Genomic DNA, 25812 nt, shown 5'->3' on the forward strand with positions numbered 1-25812 from the left:
CAATGCCTATCATCAATTACCAAGGATCAAAACAACTTTGTAAAGTAAGGGGCACAGGGAAACATAATTTATAATTCATTGGAACGTATTTTTGGATTTTTATATATAAATAAAGCAATAAAGCTAACTTAGAAAGCGAAAAATCTAACCTAAGAAAACATACCAAAAATAAAAGAAAAGAAAGAAGAAAAATACCAAACCAAAATCTCCCCCAAGCCAGAATCAGACAATGTCCTCATTGGCTCGGAAACTAGCCCAGCATAGTTAGTCCTCATCATCCTCGTCCATCGAGCCGAAGCCCGCACCTCCACTGCCACCTGCACCAGAAGAGCTCACGACCGACCAAATGCTCCAATCGTTCTTTCTGTTCCCGGCTCACGATCCGGATCGTCGGCCAATACGGGAGCTGTAAGTCTGGATCGTACTCCTCCCTCGAGCTGGAGTTCCTACCAAAAATTGATCTTGCCCTCTTTGAAGCCATGTAGAGAAATGGGTCGAAAATATTTTGAATTAAAACTGAAAAATTTTTATACGAGAGTGAAGAGGATGAAGAGAGGATTACAAATATATAAAAAGTTGTGAATTTGGATTGGTAATGGAGGAGAAATCTTAGAGAGAAGTCAGAGAAAATTTGAGTTTTAGAGAGAGAAAGTAATGGAGGAAAGAAGAAATGAAGAAAGAAGAAACAAAAGAAAGAAGAAGAGACGCGAAAGTTAGGTCGCGCCCGGTCGGGCGGACTTCTCGCCCGGTCGGGCGGACTTCTCGCCCGGTCGGGCGATCTGACCAAAAATTTTCATCATGTTTTCGCGCCCGGTCGGGCGTCATTCGCCCGATCGGGCGTCATTCGCCCGATCGGGCGATCTAACCACCTGATTTTCACCTTGCTCTCGCGCCCGATCGGGCGAGGCTTGCCCGATCAGGCGGACAAATTAGTCCGTAAACGTCAAAATTCGCGCCCGGTCGGGCGGCTCTCGCCCGGTCGGGCGAAAATTCTTGTTTTTGGAACTCTACTCTCGCGCCCGATCGGGCGAGCTTCGCCCGGTCGGGCCCGAGACTAAATCAGGGGCAAATTTCCGTCTGTTCTCAAAAAGTTGTCTAACTCTTTTCCTTCAAACCTGTACAAAAACTCAAAAAACTCATTAAATTCCCTCATCTCTCCTCACATAAGAAAACGAAAAGAAAAACTGGTCTAAAAAAAATAAAAATTAAAAATACGGGTTGCCTCCCGCAAAGCGCTGGTTTATCTAGGTCCCGCACGACCTTCTTACCAAGTGCAATTCCTAAGACCCTTGGCCTAACGCTTGATCGGGTGGTTTCTCACGCGGTCTAGCGATGTTTAGGCTGCGGTGCGGCTTCCTGACATGTCCTGTGGGACGCCAAGTCGCCTTATCTGGTGGATCCTCCATGACTTGGACAGGAGGATCTTCAATGCTACGCACTAAAAACCCTTCTTCGATCGAATGTTGCTTCAAATTGTCATTGTGTTCAACACTTGCAACTCGATCTGGCGGAACACTTACCGTAGGCTCGATTCGCACAACTTGCTCTATCGGTTCCACTTGTTCATCTTCGAAACCAAGACCAACATTATAGAATGCTCTTTCTATTGCATCGACTTCCTTCTGCCATTTGTCTATCTCATCTGAAATGGATGCAACACAAGATACCGCCTCCAAGGGATCTTTCTCAAGAGCTTGGGGCTTATCAGAATAATTTACAACCACATTAACACTGAAACATTTCTCCTCAGTCATGGAGCTTTTGAGGGTATTATTCAGATTAAAAACCACTTTATCGTCCCCTACAGATAGTGTTAGCTTACCACTTGTAACATCTATGACTGCTCCTGCATTGTTAAGGAATGGTCTACCCAAAATAATTGGGGTTTGCATATCCTCAGCCATATCAAGAACAACAAAGTCTACAGGTATATAAAATTTACCTACTCTAACGGGGACGTCCTCTAAAACACCTAGGGGGTATTTGAAAGAACGGTCGGCCATTTGCAGAGTTATATTGGTAGCTTTTAATTTACCCATATTTAACTTAGAACACACAGATAATGGCATAACGCTAACACTAGCACCCAAATCACATAATGCATTATCAATCAGAAGGTTACCAATATGACAAGGGATAGAAAAACTACCCGGATCTTTCAATTTAGGTGGAGACTTATTTTGAAGTACGGCACTACACTCTGCAGTGAAAGCTACTGTCTCTACCTCACTAATAGACCTTTTTCTCGTCAAAATTTCTTTCATAAATTTTGCATATGAGGGGATTTGTGTGATCAATTCAGTAAAGGGAACTGTTACCTTCAAATCCTTAACCACCTCCAGGAACTTACCAAACTGCTTATCCAAGTTTGTCTTCAATTGACGATTGGGGAAAGGAAGTTTGATAATTGGCTTTTGAGCATTTTCCTCTTTGTCTGGAGTAGCCACCTTCTCCGGAGTTTTACCCTGCAATGTAGGATTAGATGTGTTAGTATTATCTTCTAGCCCTGCAGGGCTAGCAACTACATTGTTTGGTTTAATGGAATCAAGATTAGCATTATTTAATAAAATAGGTTCATCAACTCTGGGCATAGAGGGCCCTTCATAGTTTGAACCACTCCTTAGAGTAATCGCAAATGCTTGATCCGTAGGCCTAGTCGGTTGTGCCGGCAGGGCTCCCTGTTGGCGTGCTTGTAGAGTAGCGGAAAGTTGCGCAATTTGATTATCTACAATTTTGTTATGCGCTAGAATTTGATCAATTGTCGCATCTCTGCTCTCCATGTGCTTTTGCATATTAACCAACATTGCTCTAATTTCCCCTAAAGAAGGGTCTGAAGATGAGGGGGGTTGTTGTGGTTGATTCTTTTGGCCAGCATTGGGATGATAGTATTTCTGCTGCTGTTGCTGTGGCACCTGTGGTTCTTGTGGTGGTGGATTTTGAACATTAGTGCTCCGGTAGGAAAGGTATGGATGATTCCGATACCCAGGATTGTAAGTGTTGGAGTATGGGTTATTCTGCCTATAAGCTTGGAAGGCATTAACTTGCTCCACGGAACTCCTGCAATCCTGCTCCCAATGACCTACAATACCACAATTTTCACAGAAAGCCTCATTAGAATTATTATTAATCGCAGAAACATTGGCTACGTTAGCAGTGCTCAGATTATCTAATTTTTGACAAATAGAGGTCAGTTGAGCTTGCAAAAAGGATACAGAGTCGACGCTATGTTTCCCCTTGTTAGCAAATCCTCTTGGATTCCCATATTGGGAATTGTGTATCGCCATGTCTTCAATAACCTGACCTGCGTCATCAACATTAAGATTCATAAATCTCCCACTAGCTGCAGAGTCTAAAATTATTCTAGAAGAATTTCCAATGCCGTTATAAAAGGCTTGGATTAACTGCCATTGTGCTAAATTGTGGTGAGGGCATTCTCTTTGTAAGTCCTTAAACCTCTCCCAAGCCTCATATAAAGACTCATCGGCTTCTTGGGCGAAATTCTGAATCGCACTCCGTAGTACTGCTGTTCTCTCTGCAGGATAATATTTGTTATAAAAATTCAAAACAAGAGTTTCCCAGTCAGTTATACCAAGCGTAGTTCTATTTAGACCATTAAACCACAATTTAGCTTTTCCAGTTAAAGAAAAGGGAAAGAGAATCTCCCTGATTTGGTCTTGAGTGACCCCGGCTTGCCTTATGGTGTTGCAATATTGACAATAGTCGGCAATGTGAAGATTCGGGTCTTCACCCTTGGCTCCACTGAATTGCTTCCTCTCTATCATCGTTATAAATTGAGGCTTAATTTCAAATTGAACCCCATCAAGAGCCGGAGTGGGGGTGAGATGTGGAAAATCCGTAAGCTTTGGTTGTGAATAATCACTAAGTTTCTTTGGAGCCGCCATCTCTGATTCTATGTCTGATGATGTCTCTAAATCGCTAGAATCAGTTGGAGGATCGCGGTGATTATTGTTAGTATCACCAGAATCCGCCAGGATTTGCTTGTAGAAGTTTTTCTGTCTATGGAAGGAACGTTCGATCTCAGGATCGAATGGGATGTAACCTGATCTGGAACACCTGGGCATAAACAAAAACTAGAAGCAAATATGAGATTTGTCTCAGAGAACTAACGCTCTCTGAGACAAAAAGGGAAATAATCTAGACTACAAAAATAATCAGAAATAAAAATAAACCGTTTCCCCGGCAACGGCGCCAAATTTTGACAGGGTAAAGTCGTATCCCCTAATCAAAAATAATTACCTAATTCACTAACTAAAGTAGATAGGGAAGTAGGGTCGATCTCCACAGGGAAACAAGTCTTTTTACTCCTAATTAAATATTATAATCTAAATTATTTAAGTAACCAATATTAAAAGTTGAATATGAAACTAAACTAAAAAGAGTAGGAAAAGGGAGAAAATAATATATAAAAGGATCTAGGGCATAGGTTCACCAATAAATAATATTCCGGGGCAAAATAGGGTAATCAATCATTGACATTGCATAAATAACATGATTAACAGGCTCTCGCAATTTATTAACCAACATAGATCTAACAGGCTCTCGCAATTTACTAGATCTAAGTTCTTATTGAAAATAGCCTTTAATATCAAATTAACATCTGCTCGATTCATCAATTTAATATTGCTATACTTTTACAAGCCGCAATTGTAAAACATTAAAACAATCCAATAAGAAATCATCATGCAATACCAACAATCAATAATAGTCAATCATCAATGCATCAATTAACCAGATTGTAAAGGGCTCTCGCTACTTATTACAATCACACAATTAAATTACCGGTATTAAATCTCATCTCTCGAATCTTGACTTAACCATTTATAAATTAACTTGCCTATTGAAACTAGACCTAAACATTAATTCTCATCTCTCGATTCTTGAATCAATATTGTCAAACTCATGCATAAAAGATAGGCCTAATCTAGTCACAGAGCATTAAATCAATCAATAGGAAATTAATCTAGCATTGATAAATAACAACAATAAATTTACCCCTTCATATTATTTATGGATCCCCACAAACCCTAGAAATTAAACTACTCACACATAATTAAATATAAACTAAGCAAAGCAATAAAATAAATCATGATCAAAGGAATAAAATAAATAACTAAGATTAAGGGAAGAGAAATCGTTACCAAAATAAATCTGAAATTAACTAAAGAAAATAATAACAAAGGGTTAGAGAGAGAAAACTAAGTAGAAAGAGAAAGTCTAAGAGAAAGGATTAAGAGAAGAAGAAGTCGTCCTAAAATCATATTCCGAAGGAGTATTTATACTCCGTACAAAAATCCTAAACTAAAACAAATTAATACGACTCTAATTGTCTCCTAAATAAACACGCGCCCGATCGGGCGAGGCACCGCCCGATCGGGCGCGCCTTTTTATCTTTAATAGCTATCTCGCGCCCGGCCGGGCGCGTCACCGGGCGCTCCTCCCGCCCGGCCGGGCGCGCCTCCGGGCGCCAGCCTTTTTGGCCGGGCGGATCATTTGGGCCAATATTTGGACTTCGATTGGGCTCCAATTCTTCGGGCCAATCTGGGTTTCCTCTTTGGGTCTTGAATACTCGGTCCAAACGCCCCGGTATCACCTCTACCGAGCCCTTAATCACCGGTTCGATGGCTCCAACCGGCCCTGGGCTATAAAATCTGGTCGTGCTTCTCCAGTGCTCGTGATTGCTCCTAAATATCTCGGGAAAATACTCCAAAAGCATAAATCCCTGCAAAAGTCAACCAAATCTACGAAAACACTAGAAAACACCAATTAGTAATAAAAGTGGCTCTAAAGAGCCAAAAACACTACTAATTATGACCAAGGGACGGGGGTAAAATACTATATAAAATGAATACATCAGACAGCTTATATGACCTCTCTCGATGAAGTGGCCATGATTGGGGAGGATGAAAGTCTTTTCTTAGATAATACCAGGGAAGACTCGTCAAGTCTAAAAGAGGACGTTCGAAAATTGCAAGATGTCATTGCCATGCTCTTGAATGTGGTAGAAGGATTAGCAAATCGGGTAATGGCCATCGAACAAAATTCTCGCCAAGGGTTTAATGAAGAACTCAATGCTCCTAAGCCACAGACAAAACGGACCATTGAAGAGTACACACCAATAGGAATGACTTACAATGGAGCTTTTGACTGTCTACATGATCAAGGTCATATTCACTCCATTGGTCCCAGTCAAGACCCTCCATCTAAAAAAACGTTTTCCCAATTGGGATCCAAATTCCTATTGTCGATACCATAAAGGTCACGATCACACTACTGAAAAGTGTCTCGCCCTTAAGGATCGTGTTCAAAACTTCATTGATTCAAATCTCCTCCACGCGACAAGAAGTCCAAGATTAGTAACAATAGTAACAGTGGCTGTAAAGGGAAAAAGAACGACTATCCTTCTTCTTCCGGAAACACCTACTCTAGTAATAGTGTTGGTACTTTTGACCTTAGTGAGATCCTAGCCATGGGTAATCGAAAGCAACTGAGAAAGGATTTCACCCCTATTGGAATTAGCTACGATAATGCTTTCGATCGACTCCATGCCAAAGGACTCATTACTCCCATTGGACCTATTCAAGAGCCCATACCTGAAAAGAGATTGCCTAGTTGGAATCCAGACGAACACTGCAAGTACCATCAAGGTAGGGGTCATACTACTGAGAGTTGTTGGAAGCTAAAGGAGGTTATCCAACATTTGATTGATAATAACAAGCTTCCCATGCCTCCAGTTAACAGGAAGAGCGAGTGATGATAAAGGAAACAACACAAGACAAGAGGCGAGCTTCAACGACAAGATTTCGTGACCTCTTTGTTCTATTTCTTTTTTATTTACCCTTTCCCCAATAAGTCTAGCATGGGCACCTTTTTATTCTCCTTAGATTTATTTTGTAGGATTATTATTTATTTTCTTTTAATAAAAATGAGCATTTATTTCCTTATATATGATCATTTCATTATATTGCATTAAAAAAAATAAAAAAAGATAAAAAAAATAAAAAAAATCCATGTCAAACTAAGCATAAGGTATACCAATGATTTGAGGCACCCCTTGTAGCCACATCATATCTCCTTTCACCTTTCTAATTTACAATCCTTTCTTCATAAACCACTTTGAGCCTCGTCTAACGATAAACCCTTCATTTTTTCAACCCATATCTACCTAACCTTGGGATGGGATGGTGTGCGACTTATGCATTTCATAAAAAATCTTGAGTGAATTCAAAAAATTAAAATAAGCAAAAATAAATAAATAAAGTGTACAAAAGGGCAAGTGTTCCAATGTCTTTGATAAGAACACGTCTCAAATTGTGTCTCTTATCGAGTGCTCGGTACCGTGCCTTAGAAACATGAATTCCAAGTGAGTGATAGACCGCATAATCAGGATTGCCCACACTTATAAAAATAAAATAAATGCTAAAGCAAAAAAAAAAAAAAAAGAGAGAGCTAAAAAAGAGTAGAAATTCAAGCATAAAAATACAAAGATTCAAAAGCGAGGTTGCACACCTTGGGGGCTTATCTAGGGTCTTGAGCCTTTATCCTCTTCTTCTATAACCTTTAACCTAACCACGTTACAACCCTTAAAAAGACCTTTTTGAGGTATACACACTTGTGCGAGGTTCGGCTAGAGCTACGTTCGGCCTGATTCCTAACGGATACGTAGGCAACCTCACATCGAGGTGCGGCCGTAATAAACATGCATTCATATTCACATTCACACACTTACACCATGATCATATCAAGGGATCTCCTATGCTCATCCCTAATTCATGTAGAGCTAGACTTGGGGGCTTGATCCTTATATCATTAGCTTACCTAGCCTAAAGAGTCACCATCATTTGACTCTTCTTGAAATAATATCTTTTTCCCACACACTTAGGTATTACGGTCTAACTTTAGTGTCACTTTCACACACTGCACAGATACATGACCAAATTTACTTCCCTTAGGAACCCTTTGTCATGGAATCTTAACATAAAGTTGAAGCATGCCTTGTCACATCGCTCATCGCTCATCAATCATCATTGCATCACGAAGTATGAAGTGCTTAGCCTCCGTGCCTAAGTTACCTAAATGCTTTATCATTGAGTCAACAATTGAGATAGCCTAGGATGGGTTAATCCTCACACCTTGAGAAATAGTATCAAATGACATTTGACTAAGCTCATTCAACATGCACCTTCAAAAATCGCTTCTTTCTTTTTGCGTCTATCTTTTTCGGGAGAAAGTCGGTACCCTCCACAAAAATGACGGAAAATTTTTTCTTTTTGCATTTTTAAGTCACATTGAGTCAACACTATGCACACACGGGTCACGAACACATGTGTCATTTCACTTTGAGTCGAGTCAACCTCGAGTCAGTCAATCAGCGAGTCAAGTTTATACCTTGAGTTGTGTCAAGTCAATGAGTCAAGTAATGCTAAACCTTAGGTCAACCCTAAGATAATTAAAGAAATTGGCAAAGTTCTATAGTCGAAAATAAATACAGGTGCAGCAGAATAGGGGAGACCCTACTCCAGTGCCGGACGAAAACATTTAGCGTTTGGCAATAGCTTTCAGCGCTTGGCGCTAGATCACAGAGTGTCTGGCGATAGAGTCAAATCTTGGCGCCAGAGATATTTCAGCAGCGACAGAGCTCGAAGCCTCTCAGAAAGGTGATTTCGACCTCATATGGCAATTTCGGATTTCTTGGTACGCCAGTTAGCCCCTATAAGCAATTTGACATGATTAAGTAGTCAGTTTGATTACAATCGCAATAAGTGATTGACCTGATGAAAGATCGTCTCACTTAGCTTAAAGCGCCTAAGAATTGGCTCATCACGGAAACACCGACATACTGGTTTTAGCGGAAGCAAAGTTCAGGCGAGCTTTAGAGATCGACAAACGTTGGTCTTCGGAAATTTTTCTTCAGAATATTATCGCAACAAAAGTTCAAGTACCGAAGCTCTATTGTTCAGAGACGCGTGAACATCTCCATCAAAGCTCTTTTGCTCTAGAGACGCGTGGGCATATCATCAAAGCTCTTTTGTTCAGAGACGCGTGGACATTTCATTCAAGCTCTATTGTCCAGAGACGCGTGGGCATATCAATCAAGCTCTTTTATTCAGAGACGCATGGACAATCCTTTTCAAGCTCTTTTGTTCAGAGACGGGTGGACATTTCCTACAAGCTCTTTTGCTCAGAGACGCGTGGGCATCCTATTATCAAGCTCTTCATTCAGAGACGCATGGACACATCATTCAGAAGATCATATCATCAAAAGCTCTATTGTTCAAAGACGCGTGGACATAACAAAAAAAAGAATATAATAAAGAAGCTCTTTGTTCAGAGACGCGTGAACATATCAAAAAGAAGCTCTTTGTTCAGAGACGAGTGAACATCGAAACAGCAAGGTGGCGTTCCCTAGAATGTGGAGAGTTGTCACAAACAACTGAGGATTGTTTCAAGAGAAGCAATCTTCGATAGTATTCCCTTGGACGTGGAATATTATCAATGCGGATGAGGATTGTTTCAAGAGAAGCAATCTTTGATAGTATTCCCTTGGACGTGGAGTATTATCATAGCGGAAGAGGATTGTTTCAAGAGAAGCAATCTTCGATAGTATTCCCATGGACGTGGAATATTATCAATGCGGATGAGGATTGTTTCAAGAGAAGCAATCTTCGATAGTATTCCCTTGGACGTGGAATATTATCAAAGCGGAGGAGGATCGTTTCAGGCGAAGCAGTCTTCTATATTGGAAGCAGTTACAGGCGTAGCGGTTTTCAAGCGGGATGACATTCTCTAGCTTGCAGGAGGTCATCAAAACAATCGGTTACTTTCAGAGACGTGTGCTCGACGGTGCAAGATACGCGTTTCTTAACTCTTTTATCTGTTTAACTAACGCTAGTTTTGCAGGTATCGGCGTTACAAGAGTGGTTTAGGATTGCAGAACGTTATGAATCATTCTCCGTCCCTATCACTACTTTGACTTTCGTTTTCGAAACTCGTGTTTCTCCAAACTCAGTCAAAGTGGGGGCTTCTATAGACACCCATTTGTGTCTCCCCAAAACCAAACCCAGTGATGAGTACCTTTCACGTCGAATCATAATCGAATGAAGTGAAAGTGTGGAAAGTCTAGTGTTGCGGATAGTTTTAATTTCTTTTCTCTTCTCTCTGTTTTTGAAAACTTATTTTAAGAAAATAGCCAATCCAGTTTGGGTGGTCCATGATATGGGAACAATAGTAGTGTAGTTGGATGGGGCGTGACAAGAGCTTTCCAACGATATATTATAAGCCCAATTCCGATGAATATTGAGGAAGTTATGGCCAATTTACCGAACTGGGCCCGGTTTGAGCCTTATATGCGGCCCAATGATCTAGAGGAGGGCCTAATATGATTTATCATTTCTAATGCAATTAGGAATGGTTTTAGTCTTCTAGATTCTTCAAGAAGGTTCTTTTCATTCCTAATTCAATTAGCATTGTTAAATTGACTTTTGTTGACTTTTCAGAGTTTTAATTAAAATCAAAGAGCATTTTTGAGGAAAATACGATTTTATCCTCCTGTACGGTAATTTTATCTGATTTTAGGAAAACGCGTAATTTTCCTGATCAGCGCCAAAAGCCAGCTGTAGCGCCTGGCGCTACGCTTGGCGCCTGGCGCTACGCTTGGCGCCTGGCGCTAGTGTTGGCGCCTGGCGCCAACAGCCAGCGTTGGCGCCAATCTCGTTTTACGTGCGCCAAACTCTGTTTTGATAATTTTATCTTTTTGGCTGATTTTCTCTATAAATAACGTCGTAAAAACTCCGTTTTGATCCACCTACAACCAGTTTTCAATTATATTCACCTACAACCAATATTCACCAACTCTCATCAAGATTTTCTTGATTATTCTCTCTCTCTCTCTTTTTCTAAACTAGCTTTTTACATACAAAATTCCGCATTCATTAGATCTAGATACACCTAGCCATATTCGAAGTTGCCTTCGCCCTAGACGTGAAAGGTTTAATTTCTGAGGGTTTGGTCCCAAATCTCTCTTTTAATTATTTAATTTAATTGTTTTGTTTATTATTTTCCTTGAAGTTACTAACGTGTGTATTTTGTTATTAGAAAGAGGTACGAGGCATCAAAGTAAGTACTTTAATGGTTTAATTGATGTTATTATGTAGAAATCATGCTTAGATTGTTATTTTGATTCCTAGTATCATGTCTAGGGTAACTTTAATATCAAGTATGATTAAAAGTATGATGCCTTCTATGTTCTTCCTAATATTAATGATTGTTAGTATCATGTTAGGGTTAAAGATTTGATTTTTATTGTTTAGTGACATGCTAGGTGTAGGGAATAATTTCAAGCCTTAAAATCCCACTAGCTTGAACCCCACTGTGATCATACACTAAAGTACGGTGGCGTCCAAAAGTGAAGAAGATAGAGCAAAAGAGTCGCCAACAAGTTTTTTAAGGAACTTGTAAACAGTTCATAGGATGAAGGTTACACCCCTTAACGATCCAAGAGATCGTCAACTCCATAAGGTCTAGAACCAAATAAGGGTACGGGGATGAAGGTACAAATCCAACCTAAAAGAGATTGAACCTGCCCTAATAATAGGCCTCTACTTTATTCTGATCGTATTCATGTGCGCTTTCTGATTAACATGCAATCAATAGGTTTAACCCTAACCCTGTTTAATCTATGTTGGTTGAATTTAATGCACAAATAAATCTATTATTGGCGATCACTTGAAATTATAATCAAATTAACCCTAACAAGATTATTAAATATCTTATATAAGCGTGATTACAAGTACAAATTCCCTTTAAACATGCATAAAGGCGTGATCAAGCAATAAATAGTAAAATAATGTATCAAGCAACATAATAAATAATAAATAATTATGATAATAAAAATATAATCATCAAAATAATAATAACAATAATAATCATCATAAATTATAACAATTATAATCATAAAATCATAATCATGTTAATATTAAAGCATAATAATAATAGCAAGATCCTAGGCATGATACTAACAAGATTAATAACAAACCCTAGCATGTCACTAAGCAACAAAAATCAAATCTTTAACCCTAACCTGATACTAACAATCATAAATATTAGGAAGAATATAGGAAGCATCGTACCAATCATATTTAATATTAAAATTACCCTAGACATGATACTAGGAATATCATAATAACAATTAAAACATGATTTCTACATCATAACATCAATTAAAACCATTAAAGTATTTACTTTGATGCCTCGTACCTCTTTCTAATAACAAAATACACACGTTAGTAACTTCAAGGAAAATAATAATCAAACAATTAAATTAAATAATTGAAAGAGAGATTTGGGACCAAACCCTCAGAAATTAAACCTTTCACGTCTAGGGCGAAGGTAACTTCGAATATGGCTAGGTGTTTCTAGATCTTGTGAATGCGGAATTTTGTATGAAAAGCAAAGTAAGAAGAAAGAATTGAATGAAGAATTAATGATTAAGAATGAAAAACTGATTGTAGGTGAATGATGGATGTAGATGATGAGAATTGGTGAATGATTAGTGACAATAGGTGAATAAAAACGGAGTTTTTAATACGATATTTATAGAGAAAATCAGCCAAAAAGATAAATTAAACAAAACAGAGTCTGACGCACAAAAAACAGAGCTGGCGCCACCCTTGGCTAGCTGGCGCCAAGCACCAACACTAGCGTCAGTCGCCAGGCCTGGTTCCAGGCACCAAGGCCTGGGGTTAGGCGCCAAGCCTAATTTTAACGTGTTTTCGAAAATCCGATAAGTTTGCCGTACTGGAGGATAAAATCATATAATTTCCTCAAAAATGCTATTTGATTTTGATTAAAACTCTGAAAAGTCAACAAAAGTCAATTTATCAATGTTAATTGAATTAGGAATGAAAAGAACCTTCTTGAAGAATCTAGAAGACTAAAACCATTCCTAATTGCATTAGAAATGATAAATCATATTAGGCCCTCCTCTAGATCATTGGGCCGCATATAAGGCTCAAACCGGGCCCAATTCAGTAAATTGACCATAACTTCCTCAATATTCATCGGAATTAGGCTTATAATATATCGTTGGAAAGCTCTTGTCACGCCCCATCCAAATACACTACTATGGTTCCCATATTATGGACCACCCAAACTGGATTGGTTGTTTTCTTAAAATAAGTTTTCAAAAACAGAGAGAAGAGAAAAGAAATTAAAACTATCCGCAACACTAGACTTTCCACACTTTCACTTCATTCGATTATGATTCGACGTGAAAGGTACTCATCACTGGGTTTGGTTTTGGGGAGACACAAATGGGTGTCTATAGAAGCCCCCACTTTGACTGAGTTTGGGGAAACGCGAGTTTTGAAAACGAAAGTCAAAGTAGCGATAGGGATGGAGAATGATTCATAACGTTCTGCAATCCTAAACCACTCTTGTAACGCCGATACCTGCAAAACTAGCGTTAGTTAAACAAATAAAAGAGTTAAGAAACGCGTATCTTGCACCGTCGAGCACACGTCTCTGAAAGTAACCGATTGTTTTGATGACCTCCTACAAGCTAGAGAATGTCATCCCGCTTGAAAACCGCTACGCCTGTAACTGCTTCCAATATAGAGGATTGCTTCGCCTGAAACTATCCTCCTCCCTATTGATAATATTCCACGTCCAAGGGAATACTATCGAAGATTATTTCTCTTGAAACAATCTCCATCCGCATTATGACCATCTTCCATGCCTAAGGGAATATGATCGAAGACAACTTCGCCCGAAATTACCTCCAGTTGTTTGTGACAACTCTCCGCAAGCTAGGGAATGCTGTCGAAGATATCTTCTCTTAAAGTCATCCTCATTGGATGCGATAATTTTCCAAAGGAAATTACCGAAGATCCACTTCTGTCGATCTTTAAAAGTTCGCCTGAACTTTTCTTCCGCTATGCCTGTACGTCGGTGCTTCCGTTACTTTGAACCTGTATGTCGGTGCTTTTTTGCTCTTGAACCTATATGTCGGTGCTTTTTTGCTAATGAGCCAATGCTTAGGCGCTTTAAGCTTAGTGAGACGATCTTTCATCAGGTCGATCACTTTACGTAATCAAGCCGATTACTAAATTATGTCAAATTGCTTAGAGGGGCTAACTGGCATACCAAGGAACCCGAAAATATGTTGCAGAAGGCTAGCACAACCTCATCAGGTGGCTGGGTGCTTTGGCGCCACTGAAAAACCATCAGCGCCACCTTATTAGCATTAGCGCCAGGCGCTGATATTGGCGCCAGGCGCCAAGCCAAATTTGTGACGCCAATGCATAGGGATTGGCGCCAGCACGAGGATTTCCTTAAATACCCCTTTCCTCTTCATTTGCTGCTTTGCTCGTCGCGATTTTGCTCGAAAAAAGTCCGAAAACTTCAATTGCTCGGTTCTTGCTCGTTTCTCAACCGAATTTGCTCAAATTTTTTGCAAATTAAAGCTCTTTTCATCTATTTTCCCGATCTATGTAAGTTTTCTTCAAACTCACATCAGTTTTTAAGAATTCTTGGCATGTTTATTCACGAATTTCATGAAAATTCGAAACTTATAATGCTCAATTTGCTCTTTTTGTCAAGTTTTATGTCATGAAATTGCTTGATTATGTTTGTATATTGCCTTGGGAGTAATTTGAGACTTGTTTGACTCAATTTGGTGAAGAAATGAGCAATTTACCATTGTTGGACCTCTTAAGGTCGTGAAGAACAATGTGACTTGTTCTTGATATTTTTGCTAGCAATTCTTGTCCAATTTGTCACAATAATCACTATAGTGTTGCAAGAAATTGTTTGATTTCTTGAAAAAATGTTGTTATGCTCAATTTGAATTTGTGCTCTGTTTTAGTACCACGTACTCTGTTTTTTGCGAACATAGTATCATGCGGCTAGGCGAACCTTAGATACTATAGAACCTTAATTTATGATAATTTTGCACAATGTAGCATGGCTAGACAACGAGGCTCGGGTTCACGGTCCCGAAACACTAGACGGGAGCATGAGCCCGTAGAGGATGACATCACGCCTTCCACTTCGCTTGGTCGACTTCCGGAGTGGGATGAGCGGACCCTGTTCTTCGCCCCTGTCCACCACATTTCTAAGAGGGTGAGACAGGGCATCGCTCCTGGGAGGACACGGCATCACGGCTCTGGCTGTGATGGTTTGGGCGATTTGTACAGGATGTACATCGCCAGGGACCTTGAGACGAGACTCCTATGGGAGTCTTGCGGGCTAGCTACTCTGTTCGAGACCTCCGAGGTTATGATCGCCTCCAGCGGGGGTCATCACGTAGTGCGCGCCTTGGTGGAGTTCTTCTGGGACACCACCAACACCTTCCATTTCCCCTGGGGCGAGATGATGGTCACCCCTACGGACTTCAGTCTCATCACAGGACTGGAGTTTACTTCTGTGCCACTGCCGTTTAACAGTGGAATCGATGTCTTCTCTTCGGAGGTCGAAGAGCTGCTGGGGCCGATCGCTATTCGGGCCCGAGCTGAGGTCGAGACTACTCAGTTTAGCGCTAGGGGAATTCGCCGCTCGACGCTGGCAGCGACTCTTGATGACGATGAGACCACCCGAGAGCAGCGGGTGCGCATCTTTGCGCCGATGTTGTTGTCAGGGACATTCTCCCCTAACAAAGGTAGTAGGGCGTTGCTTTACTATCTTCCTGCTGTCCGTGATCTTCACCGGATCGGGACTTATGACTGGGCCAGCGTGGCCTATGCTGACTTCGTTCGTGCGCTGAGGGACTCGTGTCGACACCGGTCCTTTGGGACGAACGTTGCTTTGTCTGCCTTTTGGAAGGTCGTAGAGGTAAACATTATTCCCTATAAGGTTTAGCTCTACATATTAGTTAACATTTACTCACACTTTTAAACCCTTGTAGATCTGGTTCTACGAGTACTTTCCTTCTGCTGCGCCGGCGAGACTATCGCCGCGGGGATTTCCAGTGAGCGCCTCTTGGGGCGGCCACCATGTGGACATGTCCACTACACATGTCCGGACCCGCGCGAGACCTGAGGGGCGGAGGGATCCGGCGAGGTCTAGCTCGAGACGTCGTCGCACTTTGTCAGGGGGTAGAGGCGGTCGCTCTGAGGCTGCTCGAGCTGACGTTGCAGAGGGCTCGGGATCTTCTTCTGAGGGTGCTCATGCTGCACCGGTAGGAGAGGCTACCTCGGCTTTCAGAGGTGGTGGGATGTACGAGATAGGCTCGTCATCGCAGCAGCCTCCGCGGCCTCAGCCTCAGGTTGATCCTGGTTGGAGTGGTCCCACATTGAGTCTTCCTCCTCTTACAGAGACTGGAGCTGGAGCTGGAGCTGGAGCTGGTGGAGAGGTGACTCCTCGTACGGCGCATTTTTATGATATGATGGGCCTACGTCCTCCGGCGCCGTAGTTTGTTCATGTGTATATTTTATTTTTGACTTTTCCTAGAACTTTGCCTTAAACTCATTATTTATAGACACATTTTGTATTTATGCTATTACGAATTTATTTATTGTTATTATTATGTATATGTTAGTGTGTGCAAGAAAAGTGTGACAAACAATTTTGCGCAAAAACTTCCGTCATTTTTATTATTGATGGAGGGTATCCGACTCTCTCCCCCAAAAAGAAAAAATAAAAAAGGAAAAAATTGAATAAAATGTCGGGTGTTTGGAATTTAAAATAAAGTCCAAAAAGAATAATATAAATTAAAAATAATAGCTATATTTAATTAATTAAGAAAAAGGATAAAAAATGATGTTTAGGAAAATTAAACGGAGCCATAAAGTCATTAACCGACTCGAGTTTAATATTAAAAACGCAAGTTGAGCACGCGCGGCTGGTCTGGCAACTTGGCTCCAGCTGGCGCCACACTATGGCGCGTGGCGCCAGGCGCTACACTGAGCGTGTGGCGCCAAGCGCTGGCGGTTGGCGCCAATCACGGGGTTTTGACGCCAATTGACGCTGACTCCGTATTTCATTCTGATTAAAAATCTTCGCGATTTGTGTATAAATATCCCCCTGCCCAGCCGATTCTTCTCATAATTCCAGCGAATAAATAATTCTCTTCTTTATAAAAACAATAATTATGTCTTTAGTTACCAAAACCTTCACCCAATGCACTCATGAATGGTGTCGATCTCTTAATGCGAGGGAGAGAAAAGAATTAGATTTATTTCACCTGGGGGGAATTTATGGCATCAAAGGGGTAGATCTTGACCTAGACTTCATTTATACCGCTTTAGAATTTTGGAATGTTGATACTCATTGTTTTAGAATAGGGTATGATGAGATTAGCCCTTTGCCGGAGGAATTTGGTGCTATCTTAGGCTTCCCTGCAATAGACCTTATAGCAACCCCTAGAGTAGATGCATACTATTATAAGGATTTTGAGCGCTTCTTTAATTTAAAGGAAAGGGATTTATCAAAAATAGTAGATGGCAACATAGTTAATTTGAAAGAATTTGCACGCCATTATTTTGATAAACCTCTTTCTGAATCTTTTCATATATATAGAAGAAGGGTGTTCCTGTTTTGCATGCTTAATCAATTTTTCCTTAGTAGTGGTAAAAATAATGAGGGCCAATCAATTATAACCACTGTTTTAGAACAAATTGAATCAGGGAGAAATCCAATGCCATTAATAGTTGGAGAGACTATGATTAGTCTAGATGAATTGAAAAGGGACCCAAAAGCGCCTCTTCGCGGTTCTCCAATTTTATTACAGGTAGAAAAATAATATTTTTAATTACAGAAATAAAAAAAATATATTTTTGTATTGTAATAATAATTTATTTGTATTGCAATTTTTTCACAGATGTGGCTAATGGAGAGGCTAGGATTAATTAGCCCTCCGGACGACATTGAGAAGTATACTCCCAATTGCTTCGTGAGAAGGAAGAAGCGCATTCCTAAAATTGGGCGCCATGGGTGGAGAAAAGTCTTTGAATCACGTGATTTTGCTATCAAGTGGGTCGTCCCATGGTGGAAAATAGAAAGGATGGTTGGTGTTAACAAGCAACCTTTCTGCTGTCTTCCAAGCTTGTCTCGTGTAACTTATTATTACCCCTGCAGGGTAAAAAGACGATACGGCTTACTTCAGAATATTCCTTCCGAGGATCTTCGTCCTCCCTTTGAGTACCCTATTTCTCAAGAAGTAGACAGATTTGATGCTTACTCGGGTGACAGAGTGATTCCCACCAAGGAACTCTTAGGTGACAGAGTGATTCCCACCAAGGAACTCTTAGGTGCAAGAATTGAATTCAAAACACCTGCAATGCCTAGGAAGAAAGGTGCTACCAAAGACAAAGGGAAAAGGAAAGCTAACACCACAGATTAAAAGGCCTGGGTGGAAAAGAAGCATGGAGTGTTAGCTGAAGGGGAGACTATCTACTCCAAAATTGAATGTAGGTCCTCTAAAGGATGCCTACTAGCTAAAGTTATGGATGAAGAGGAGGAAGAAGACAAAAATTGGAAAAGAGCTAGAAAGGAAAAGAAAGATTAAGAGCATTGCTTAGCTTTAAATTTATTAGACTTAGATTGTTATTTTTTTATTTAAAGTTAATTTATTTCAGCTTTATTTAAATTCCATCAATAATGTAATTTTATTTTATTAATGAAATTTCAGCTTTCAATTAAATTATTTACTTTAAATTTATTAAAGCAATGAAAATCGAAAAAAATCAATTTTCGAGAAATTCTTCAAGTACGGAAGTCGAAAATTTTCCGAAAAACACCGAAATTCGCCCAGAGCTTATTTCCAAATTGGCGTCAGTTATTGGCATTTGGCGCCTGTCATTTAAGTCTGGCGCCAGGCGCCAATTCCATCGGCTAGCGCTGATGACTTCTGGCTGGCGCCAGGTTCTTTTCTGCGACGCCCATAATTCGCCGATTTTCTGTTGAATTTTTAATTAATTCTGGAATGCGGAGATGTCGAAAAATAAAGTGGCCGCCCCCGCAAAGGGTTGCCTACGTATCCTTTCTTAAGGAATCAGGCCGAACGTAGCTCTCTTGAGTATCCTACTCAAGTAATCATGGGTAGTATTTCTTAAGTTGGTCAAGATTTGTCATGTTTGAGAATTCATTGCCATCCATATCAGTTAGTTTTGCTGCACCTCCTGACAGGATTGTTTTGACAATGTAGGGTCCAGACCAATTAGGTCTAAATTTTCCCCTTGGGTCTAAAACATTTTTCCTTAGTGCTTTTAATACCAAATCTCCTACTTTGATATTTCTTGTCTTGACCTTCTTATTAAAATGCCTAGCCATGCGAGTTTGGTAACACTGAGTGTGATGTAGAGCTTCTAGTCGTTTTTCGTCGAGTAGAATCAATTCTTCGTATCTTGCCCTAGTCCATTCAACTTCATCGAGTTTACTCTCTAGCGCAATGCGTAGAGATGGTATTTCTAGTTCGACAGGTTGTACGACATCCATTCCATATACCAAGGAAAATGGCGTATTTCCTGTTGATGTATGGATTGACGTGCGATAACCCCACAATGCGAAGTGAAGCTTGTTAGGCCAATCCTTATAATTTTCCGTCATTTTCTCGATGATAGTCTTTAAATTTTTATTAGCTGCCTCGACTGCTCCGTTTGCTTGAGGTCTATAAGGGGAAGAATGATGATGTTGAATGCCATATTTTTGTAGCAATTCTTCACATTCGGCTTGAAAGTGAGTTCCATTGTCACTTATCATTTCATGTGGGACTCCATATCGACAGATAATATTTCTTTCGATAAAGAGTGCTACGTGTTTTGCAGTGAGTTTAGCGTATGATTGCGCTTCGACCCACTTTGTGAAGTAATTGATATGTCTAGTTTATATAGTGTTTTATCCCCGTCTCGTGGTCGTTATTAGTAGTGTTTTTGGCTCTTTCGGGCCACTTTTATTACTAATTTGTGTGTTCTAGTGTTTTCGTAGTTTTAGTTGTATTTTACAGGAAATTGCACTTTTGGAGCATTTTCCCGGGCCTTATTGGATCGACTACGGAAGCTAGAAGGACACGACCACTTTTGGAGCCCAAGATCGGTGAGAGCCGGTGATTAAGGGCTCGTTAATTGGGATCACGAGGCATTTGGACCATGTATTCGAGACCCGAGAGGAAATATGGATTGGGCCGAGAAATCTAGCCCAATCGAAGTCTAAGCCTCGAAGAAGAAGACCGGGCCCGATCGGGTGAGCGTAGGCTCGATCGGGCGCGGCACATCAGTATGGGCGTTGTGAAAAAGGCGGGCCCGATCGGGCGGCCCTTCGCCCGATCGGGCGCGTGTTTTCCTAGAGTCTGATTAGTTTAGTTTTAATTCGTGTTTTAGGAAAGGTTTAAATACGATTTGTACGGAATTATTAGGGATCTTCTTTCGGAGACTTTCTCTCTCTACTTAGTTTTCTCTCTCTTAATCTCTCTCTAAACCTTTGTTCTTAATTCTTTCATTAATTCCAGATTTATTTTTGTAACGATTTCTCTTCCCTTAATCTTAGTTGTTTATTTTATTCCTTTCATCATGACTTATTTTATTGCTTTGATTAGTTTAGTTTTTAATATGTGTGAGTAGTTTAATTTCTAGGGTTTATGGGGATCTAATAAATAATATGAAGGGGTAAATTATTGTTGTTGATTATCAGTGCTAGATTAATTTCCTATTGATTGATTTAATGCTCTGTGACTAGATTAGGCCTATCTTTTATGCATGAGTTTGGCAATATTGATTCAAGAATCGAGAGATGAGAATTAATGTTTAGGTCTAGTTTCAATAGGCAAGTTAATTTATAAATGGTTAAGTCAAGATTCGAGAGATGAGATTTAATACCGGTAAATTAATTGTGTGATTGTAATACGTAGCGAGAGCCCTTTACAATCTGGTTAATTGATGCGTTGATGATTGACTATTATTGATTATTGGTATTGCATGATAATTTCTTATTGGATTGTTTTAATGTTTTACAATTGCGGCTTGTAAAAGTATAGCAATATTAAATTGATGAATCGAGCAGATGTTAATTTGATATTAAAGGCTATTTTCAATAAGAACTTAGATCTAGTAAATTGCGAGAGCCTGTTAGATCTATGTTGATTAATAAATTGCGAGAGCCTGTTAATCATGTTATTTATGCAATGTCAATGATTGATTACTATGTTTTACCCTGAAGTATTATTTATTGGTGAACCTATGCCCTAGATCCTTTTATATATTGTTTTCTTCCCATTCTCAACCTTAGTAGTTTAGTCTTTTACTTAATTATAAATATTGGTTACTTAAATAATTTAGATTATAATATTTAATTAGGAGTAAAAAGACTTGTTTCCCTGTGGAGATCGACCCTACTTCCCTATCTACCTTAGTTAGTGATTTAGGTAATTATTTTTGATTAGGGGATACGACTTTACCCTGTCAGTAATCAATTGCTACTAGAATAAATTCGTGGCCTCCTGTTTCCGGGGGAGTGATTTTGCCAATGATGTCAATTCCCCATTTAGAGAATGGCCATGGCGATGTGTAGGTGTAGAGCAAAGATGGAGGGACATGTTGTAAATTGGCGTAAATTTGGCATTTAGGGCATCTTTTTACATATTGATGGCAATCCTTATTCATTGTATTCCAATAATATCCTTCTCGCATTATTTTCTGGACTAACATTTTGCCATTTATATGTGTCCCACAGATTCCTTCGTGGACTATTCGCATTGCTCTTTGTGCATCCTTCTTTCCTACGCATAGGAGAGCTTGACCTTTAGGTACCCTTTTATGTAGCTCATTGTCTATGAGTACATATTGAGAAGCCAAAAGTCTCAATGCTCGCTTTGCTCTTTTGTCAGCATGAGGAGGGTATTCTCCATTGGTGACATAATTGAGTATGTCCGTGTACCATGGTTCTTCTTCCTCTTCTTCTTCTTCTTGGACTAAGTCGTCGTCTTCTATAGCCTGGATATATGCTGATTTGTGCCTTTTTTCGATAGTTAGAGGCATTTGCTCCATTTTCGTGGGAATCCTAACCATTGAGGCTAATCTTGCCAAGGCATCAGCAAATTGGTTTTCTTCTCTAGGTAGATATGTGTATTCTACCTTCTCTAACTGATCGGTAAGAGTTTCCAGATAGGTTTGGTAAGGGGCTAGGCTTTCGCTCCTTACTTTCCACCATCTGATTGATGATCAAAGAAGAGTCTCCGAATATTCTTAACTTTTTTACTCCCAATGCCAAAGCCGTTTCAAGGCCTACCACGCACGCTTCATATTCAGCAGCATTGTTGGTAACGTCGAAATCAAGCTTTATGGAGATTGGAACATGCTCCTCTTTAGGTGATACTAGTAGTACTCCAACGGCACATCCCTTTTGGTTTGAGGCTCCGTCGAAATACAAGGTCCAAGTATCATCTTCAGTGACCATTAGGTCTTCATCTGGAAATTCATTGTCCTGTATTGGCGTCGAGTCTTCTATTGGAAAATCTGCTAGAAAGTCTGACACCACGGATCCTTTAATAGCTTTTTGTGGCATAAACCTTACATCGAACTGGGCTAGATTGACTATCCATCTTGAAATGCGTCCATTGAGTGTAGATTTCTTGAATAGATACTTGAGTGGATCTAATTGGGACACTACGAAAACGGTATGCAACAACATGTAATGTCTTAACTTAGTTGTGGCCCACACCAAGGCGAGGCACAATTTCTCGAGCGGTGTATAGCGTGTTTCGTATTCGAGCATCTTTTTGCTTAAGTAGTAAATTGCGTTCTCTTTGCCTTCTACCTCTTGTGCTAGCATGGCTCCCATTGTCTCTTTGGTAACCGTCAAATATAACCTAAGAGGTATTCTGGGAAGTGCTGGCGCTAATACGGGAGGATTTGAGAGATAGGCTTTGATCTTTTTAAAGGCTTTTTGACACTCGTCATCCCATATTACTGGTACATTCTTTTTGAGCTTCTTGAAGATTGGTTCACATATTGTCGTCAGTTTTGATATGAACCTACTTATGTATTGCAACCGGCCAATAAATCCTCGAATCTGTTTCTCAGTCTTGGGCGGTGGCATTGACATGATTTCTTTGATCTTGGTCGGGTCTACCTCTATTCCTCTAGAGATTATTACGTATCCCAAGAGCTTGCCTGAGGTGACTCCAAAAGCACATTTTGATGGATTCAACCTCATGTTATATTTTCTTAGCCTTTCGAAAAATTTCCTTAAGGCTAGCTGATGTCTTGGACGGTCTTTTGATTTTACAATCATGTCGTCTACATATACTTCGACTTCTTTGTGCATCATGTCATGGAGTAAGGCAGTTGCTGCACGTTGGTAAGTAGCACCCGCGTTTTTCAACCCGAATGGCATTACCGTGTAGCAATAAGTGCTCCATGGAGTTATAAAGGTTGTTTTCTCCATGTCTTCTTCTGCCATGAGAATCTGGTTGTAGCCTGCGTACCCATCCATGAACGAGAGCAGCGCGTGATTTGCCGTGTTATCTACCAGAATATTGATGTGTGGCAAAGGGAAGTCGTCCTTTGGACTTGCCTTATTTAGATCTCGATAGTCGACACACATCCTTACCCTTCCGTCTTTCTTCGGAACTGGGACGACGTTGGCGACCTATTCGGGGTATTTGGATACCTTGATGAAACCTGCAGTTATTTGTTTTTGAACTTCTTCTTTTATTTTAAGTGCTACGTCGGGTTTCATTCGACGTAACTTTTGTTTTACAGGTTTCATTCCTGGAATTAGTGGTATAGTGTGTTGAGATATTTCTCTATTAATGCCTGACATATCTTCATATGACCAAGTAAATACATCGATAAATTCTTTAAGTAAGTTAATTAAATCGGTTCTTTCTTGTTTATTCAATGTTAATCCGATTTTAACTTCTCTTTTATGGGTTGAATCATTCGAGATATCAACTGTTTCAGTTTCTTCAATTACCGGTGTTTTCTTTTCGAGTGTTTCCATTGCTTTAATAATTTCTTTGTCTTTTTCATCGTTAGCTAAGCAATGCTCGTCATCTTGGGTTAGAGAAGAACACAAGAAGTAAGAAGAGTGAGAAATATTATTTTACTCTGAGATCATTACATCAAAGAGTGATATGTCCTCAGGGTCTGGATCACTAACTATCCTAGGAGAAGCAATAGGAGGGGGAGGTGTTACTACTAAAGACTTAGAAGACTCTAAAGGGAAAGACTCTGACTCGGACTCTTACTCAGACGACTCTTCAAACATCGGTCCTTGCCCTATCGTGATTGATATCTTCCTTCCGCTTGGAGTCGTCACTTTGATAGTCTTGCGCCACCCTTGTAGTGATCCTTCAGCTGGAGTAATTAGCTTCGAGGGGTCGAAGCTTTCACTTTGTAGGACCGTTTGAATGAGCGAGGAGTTATCTTCTTCATAAGTTGGCTCATTCTTTTCTCGCCCAAACAGTAATCCCATGACGTTAAAGTCAAAGCATGGGGGTGCTTTCTCCTTATGGACGGGAGTTGGGATTTCATCAGTAAAGTAGCAATCCAAGAAAATCTCGAATCCCGGTTGTCTTATGCCGTTTACAACAAATGGCTCGGGAAATTCATGGCATGGATAGTCCTCTCCTTCTTTTATAAACTGACCATTAAGCGTAAGAGGGTACTGCTCCATTGGAATTGCTTTCTTTTGAATGCGAGCGTCCCTACGTGCTTTCAACTTTTCCTGGGCTCGCTTGAGATCCTTCCGAGTCGGTTCAAAACCAAGTCCGAAAGTATCTAACTTAGGGAGGCCAGGTGACTCCAGCGGTTCTGCTATTCCTTTCTTCTTTCCTAAAGTCATCCCAGGAAAGTGTCCTTGTTTCTTCAGCATGGCGTTGACAATCATGTTTGAATGGGGGTCATGGCAAAGAGGGGTCCCTTCATCCTCCTGGATTAAGGAGACTTCTTCGTTAAAGCCCCATAGGTCTTCGTCATCTTCGTCGTGCTCTACATTAATGATTGGATTCTCTATGGATTTGATTCTCATAGGCGAAGCATCAATGGTGATTGGAATTCCTCCAACTATAGCTTTCACTTGTTGGTGGAGAGATGAAGGGACGGCCTTTAGATCATGAAGCCAAGGGCGTCCCAACAATAAGTTGAATGAAGCTTTGATGTCCACTACTTGGAAAGTAGTAGCATGTTCTATTGCTCCTGCCGTTATATTTAGGGTAATTTTGCCAAGAGCTTGACGACGAGTATTATCGTAGGCTCTTATTCCTTGTGTGGATAGAGTTAAGTCTTCATCCCTTATGCCGAGCATCCTCGCGGTTCTAAGTGGACAGACATTGATAGCCGATCCATTGTCTACAAGAGTCATAGGAACATTCATCCTTTTGCAAACTACCGTGAGGTTTAATGCCTTGTAATGTTTGTCACGTTTTGGGGGTAAATCTTTGTCAAAAAAGGTGATCAAATTAATCGGACTAGGAAGGTCACTTGTGAGGAAGTTGGCTAGTCCCTCAGGAGTAGTGTCAGAGTCTATCCCGATTTTATCCAAGGCATTCATTACAGCCAACCTATGTTCTCGAGATGTTGCCAGAAGTTTCCACACGTTCATCTCAACTTTTGTCTTCTTAAACTGTTTAACAATGTCATTGTCTTCGATGATAGGTATGGGAACTTGGTGTGTGGTTGGTATAGGTTGTGTTGAAACGGGAGGTTGCATTCTCCCAAATCTTGTGAGGACATCTATCGATGAATCTTCTTCAGTCCAAATGTCATCTGTGGTGTATGACACAGAAGGTGAAGGTCCTACTATGTCCTTTAGATAGACATCTTCTTCATCACTGTCCCAAACTCCATTAATGGTTGTATCCTC

General features: G+C 40.3%; 1 non-coding gene across 1 annotated transcript; it reads left to right on the forward strand.

The window, feature by feature from the left end:
* Positions 1-3414: 3414 nt before the first annotated feature.
* Positions 3415-3521, forward strand: LOC145565432 (small nucleolar RNA R71). The gene has a single exon (XR_014095031.1). It is a non-coding gene; the product is annotated as a small nucleolar RNA R71 (small nucleolar RNA).
* The last annotated feature ends 22291 nt before the right edge of the window (positions 3522-25812 follow it).

The sequence above is a fragment of the Chenopodium album genome, chromosome 1 (genome assembly GCF_948465745.1).
Source record: "Chenopodium album chromosome 1, dcCheAlbu1.1, whole genome shotgun sequence".
In the NCBI taxonomy this organism is placed as follows: domain Eukaryota; kingdom Viridiplantae; phylum Streptophyta; class Magnoliopsida; order Caryophyllales; family Amaranthaceae; genus Chenopodium; species Chenopodium album.